Genomic DNA, 6,000 nt, shown 5'->3' with positions numbered 1-6,000 from the left:
CCCTTCTCAAAAGAGGTTGCGTAAGACTCACCACACAGACCCTTCCTGCGATACGGATGGACATTGGCCTGGAGTTTCATCCTGAACACCTATGGTTCAGGAACCTCCATACCATCATCACCGCTTTAAAAGGGTTCATCTTTATGATCTTCCTACCTACTACAAGCCCAAAGCCTACTTATGAACAAGAACCAGTATTGTCAGTATACTGCACGCCACCATTATATGTGTACCTACTGTTCTGGTTCCTCTTCGGTATCGCCATCTCCTCCTCGATATTGAGCACTATCACGGGCCCTTCCATACCTGTCCTTGGAAGATGACTGGTGCCCCATGCGTCTAGTTCTGGTACCATCCCGGAATCGTAAGAGGTAATTCCCATCCAGAAAGGCTTCCAGCTGATGTCGAAACAACCATGTCATATGATTTTGGCATTAATACAGTCATCCCAACTCCAAGCAACCTTGTCCCAGGAGTAGTTGTCCTCCTTGAAGGGCACTACAATATATCAAGGATCACCTCTGGAGCCACTAAATATCGACAGAAGCTCTCGAAGTTTCCAAGAGCCTCTGCACAGGTGCAGTATAATCCATTTGTGTACATTCACAGAGACCATGAAGAAGAACCAACCTTCTATTGAAAACCCACTGTTCTTCCAGTAAACACTTTATTAAATTAGATAAAGCTGATTGATGAAATTGGTTTTCTAAATAAAAAGCCCAGGATGACTACATTATTAATATATCAAGAACTAAAAAAAAGGAAATCTGGATATACTAGACATAGTTAAATACCACACTGCTTATCATCTTTAGTATGAAAAGGTATCCTGATGAGACCAGAATGTATATCAGCAGAAGCACATGCTTTTACTCTGCTGAACCCCTCGAATTTAAAGGAAACCAAAAAATAATAACCTGGGGAAAAATTTGGCAAAAATATTTGACATCCAGAATTTGCCCATTAATCCCAATTTGATATAAACTATTGTTTTATTGCCAGAAAAAAATCATGCAATTTGCAAATCAGAAACCTGCTTGGCTACATAAGGTCTATGATTTCTTCTGCACAAGGCCAACAAATGATTGACCAAATTCTTAAAAGATCAGTTGCCAAACATTCCAGTGTTACGGAATAAAATTAGAGCATATACAGTGGTGCCTCACATAACAATTTTAATTGGTTAAAAAAAAAAAACGTTATGTGAAACATCGTTATGCGAAACACCATTTTCTATAGGAATGCATTGGAAACCGGTTAATCCGTTCCAATAGGCGCGGATTGCCGTCCTTAAGCGAAAAAACCCATAGGAAACATCGTTAAACGATACAATGTTTCCTCCATTGGAATGTATTGAAGCTGACTCAATACATTTCAATGGCTTTGCGAAGTCAATTTTTGCAAAATTAAGTGTGTCATAAAAGGGTCAACAATGGTTTCAAATGCTTGGATTAGCTTCTGCACCCTCTAAAACGGATGCAAAAGTTAATTTGGCTTTGATCTGACTTTTCGTTAATTTATGGTGAATTTTTCCCCCCCAACTTTTGACAGCTGTCAAAATCTGACAGCTCCATTATTTCCTATGGGGGAAGAAAAAATTCACAAAAAATTAACGAAGACTCAGCAACTGTTCTAAATGCTTGGGCTCGTTAGAGGACCCCCTAAGTTGTGTGCAAACCTGATTTGGCTTTTATCTGAACTTTCATTAATTTATGGTGAATTGTTTTCTCCCCCATAGGAAAGCATGGAGCTGTCAGATTTTGACAGGTCCATTGGTTCCTATGGGCCGAAAAAAAAAATTCACCATAAATTAAGGAAAAGTCAGATCAAAGCCAAATCAGGTTTGCACATGACTTAGGGGGTCCTCTAACGAATCCAAGCATTTAGAACCGTTTTTGACCCTTCTAAGACACTTTTTAAATTGAAAAAAGAAACATCGTTAAGTGAAGCAGGGGACCTAAAATCGCATTCGTTATGCGAAGCATGGTCCCAAACTTCACTAAGCGAAAATCGCCCATAGGAAACATCATTATACGGTGCATATTATTTTCTAAAAAAACACATCGTTATGCAAATTCATCACTAAACAAGGCAATCGTTAAGCGAGGCACCACTGTAATGAGTCAACAAACTTTTTTCATCCATTGCTAGCCCTATTTAATCTATTTACAGATGAAAATATTAAGCTTTTATACATAAATTTGCCATTTCTACTTGTGGTAACAGGACAAGAGTTGGCCGAAAAACTGAAAGATGTATAAAGAATTGTCTTTAAATAGGTGATATAAATGTGTCTGGGTAGCAGACACAAGAACTGTTAAGAGCTAATGAGCAAAGATTTATTATATTTATGCAATAGAAGACAGAAAGACAGAAAATGGACCAAAAAGCTTCCATGTTCACCTGGAACTCCATGGAACAATCTATTAGGATAGGGAAAATAACTTGCCATTCCATTATTGGTGTTGTTGTGTTTATTTCTCAATAAAAATAGTTAAACTGCGTTCTTTCAATACCTAGCAGCTGCTAAAATTAAAACAAAACATTACAAATAGAGATTGGATGCAAGATAACAGAAGAAGACTAAGATTCAGAATGGTAGTTATAAAGAAGCTAGAAAATGTTAAGGATGTGTTGCTGGCGGTCAGGATGAGGATCATCCATACTGTGGTATTCCCAATTACATGTACTATGTACGGATGTGAAAGTTGGACAATGAACAAAGTTGATAGGAAAAAGCAAGACAAATAATTAGGTCCTAGGTCAAATCAAGTCTGAACTATTCATAGAAGCCAAAATTGGCTACACTGAGACTATTATATTTAGGATGTATCACGGCAAGTAGGGAAAATACAAAGTGCAAACGTGGCTTAGTAAAAGAAACCACAGTATTTAGTTTGTAAGATACGGGGTGTGACTGTCCATTTTAAGACCTTTTGGAGCTTATTAACAGAAAGTCAGAAGTGATTTGACAGCATCATAACAAAAATCTCAGTGAATTATCCCATTACAAAAATCAGGATTTTTCTAATAACTACTTTCTTTCATGAATTAAACTATGGGGTCTCATATAGTTCAATAATCAGAAGCAAGATCAACTTTTGTTTCCATCCTGGAAAATATTGTATAGTCTACTAAAGTTTAAGCACAGGCAAATACAGTATTGTGAGGTGAGATTTTATTCTGTTACACAAGGGGTTTCCAAATTGCAGATGTGCCTTCATCAACTGGGCAAATGCATCTTTGTCTAGTGAAAGGCCACCCGTTTCCTAGGACTCATGTCCCACACCTCTCAAGTAACAGTCTGCCCTCAGTCTGGAAGCCTGATTACATGTTATTTCAAGCCTGATGATTCAGGGCATAGCTGCAGGACGCATTCCTGTGCTTGAGGATCAACCCTTCACCTAATCAGCTATTGCAATCCATGGCTTCAAGAATCTGAGATGCCCTTCCCCACTATTATATAGTTCAATTGGCTCTTCTAATCTGCATATAATTATTTGGTTCACCGCCTTGGCAGTGTTGCACAATTTTGACGCCTGGGTTCAAATGGTTTATGGGGAGCAGAGTGACATCTCACCTCAGTGGATTGTGAGATAATTATTCTGTGATTCATAATTGGCACTGGTGCTTAGTGATGTCATTGAGGCCACAGCTACAGTGCTCTATGAAGCTATTCATAACCTGAAGTGAAACTACTGAACGACCAAGAGCTTAACAAAGTACTGTATCTCTGAATATGCAATGTGCTGTGTAGTGATGTCATCCACTAGCTTGCATTGTTTCCTACAAGACTGAGTATACAAAGCACTTGTGGAAAGGAATGCTGTCAATCCTGACTGTCATCTGTTTCCTGGCTAGAATTTGATGCCTCTGGGCAACAGAGGAGTGGACTGCCAACCACTTATTGCTTACAAGTATAATTGCTTAAACTGCTGGCTGAGAACTTCTGAGATACTGTATTTAGTAAACATCTGTAAAATGTAGTTAATGCTGGGCGGTTTTTAAAGTACCTGATCTTTTGTGGCTGCAGTAGCAGCTTGCAGCCCCTCAGAAAGGCCAAGCGGGAATTCTTGCCAACAACATGTAGATGACGTTGCTCCATTGCTGTCCTACAGTACCAAGTGACAGAATTATGACCCACAGAGAAGGAAGAACAAGAAAACCAGTCCATAGATGCAAGGGGAAAAATTGTAAACACTGACTAAGATCCAACATCTCAAAACCCTTTTTCTTTTTGCCAAATTTTTAAGAGAAAGAACATAATTCACATTTCTGTTACCGTAGTATTTCTCAAACTGGCTCATATCCTATTGGCTATCAATGCATACATAATATGAATTGTGCAGGTTGGTGAGGCTAATTTATCTTTGTCTCATTTTTTTTACATCACAGACACATGGCATTTTAACAGGGGTGTGTAAACTTTTAATATCCACTGTAATTGACAAAGTGCCAGGTTTTTGCTGGGCACTCAACTGACATGCAAATAACACATCAATTAGTAATGGCAACTTCCTGAATTCCTCTTGTGTGTATGTAAGTAACCAATAAGATTCTGGCCATTGCCTCTTTTACAATGTATTATTCTTATGCACAGGAGCCTCTATAGTTTTGCCTTTTTTATTCTGTAAGATTTTGTTCAAGTTTAAATATTTCTTCAGAAGTACCCACAAAACAGCCAAATAGCCCTCTCTTGTGTGTGTGTTATTTAAGGCCATGGTCCCCAACCTTTTCAGAACTGTGGACTGGTTGAGGTGGTGGGGTCCACAGATGGGCAGGACACACTTGTACGCATGCGTGGAGGGGCGGAGCGTGTTCGTAGAGGGACAGGGTGCACTCACATGCATGCGCAGAGGGGTGAGGTGTGCTTGTAGTTGGGTGGGGCATCCATGCATGCAGGTGGCAAGCCGTGCGTGCGTGCAGGGTGCATGGGGGGGGAGTGTGTGTGTGTGAGGGGAGATCTGTCTCGACAGCGCGGTGCTGCCATGGCCATGTACTGGTACCGGGGATTGGGGACTCCTGATTTAAGAGATATGAGGGGATAACATGTCAAAGTTGTTCAAAAATTTTTTGGCCAGTTCACAGATACTGAGGCACAAGGACATATATACTGCTGTATATATTCGTTCCATATATTCACCTGCTAAACAGTATGTATAAGGTTAGTCACAGATTATAAAAGAAATGTGGAAGGGAAACTGACTTTTTTAAAAAAGGATAGTGCCCTCACATTAAGTAATGTACATATTGGCCTAATTAGACGTAGCATGGCTACATAACTCATTGATAAAAGAAAATGGTGTAGTTTCTAGATTTATTATAATACTGGTTCAATAAGGTAAAATGATTTTTTTTTAAAAAAATCAGTAAACAAATGGGATGTGTGTCTTCAATTGTTAAAAAAAGGTACCACAAGCTGGTTCCCTAATTTCCTCCACTGGCTAAGATCCAGGCTAACATTGGTGGAGGGAAATGCTCTTTGGGTGTACCTGTATGTAGCTCAATAGAAAGGCCCACTATACTCACTGCACATTCAAATGACTGGGAATGGCTGAAATGCAGCTTCCACTTGCATGCTATGAGGATGCCAGACCACTTCTGCAATGGATCACTGGATAAGTGGTTTGACAGCACTGGGTCCAGACCAATCTGCCCACTGACTGATGGGGAAAAAGGAAGTTACTGTGTAGATTCTGAAATGCTCTTATAGTAATTGTTCTTTGTTGTTGTTTAGTCGTTAAGTCGCGTCCGACTCTTCGTGACTCCATGGACCAGAGCATACCAGGCCCTCCTGTCTTCCACTGCCTCCCAGCGTTCGGTCAAATTCTTGTTGGTAGCTTTGATTGTTCTTATAGTATAGTATAAATGTTCTTATAGTATAGTAATTGCTCTTATATCCAGAAGGAAATATTCTGGGAAAACAATAGCATAATGTATTCCCCCCCTCCCCAGGTGTAAGAGACAATGCAAATGCGGTTTCTAGCAGAAACTAACCAT

This window comes from Pogona vitticeps, chromosome 4 (genome assembly GCF_051106095.1).
Source record: "Pogona vitticeps strain Pit_001003342236 chromosome 4, PviZW2.1, whole genome shotgun sequence".
Lineage (NCBI taxonomy): Eukaryota > Metazoa > Chordata > Lepidosauria > Squamata > Agamidae > Pogona > Pogona vitticeps.
This window is presented reverse-complemented; position numbering follows the sequence as displayed.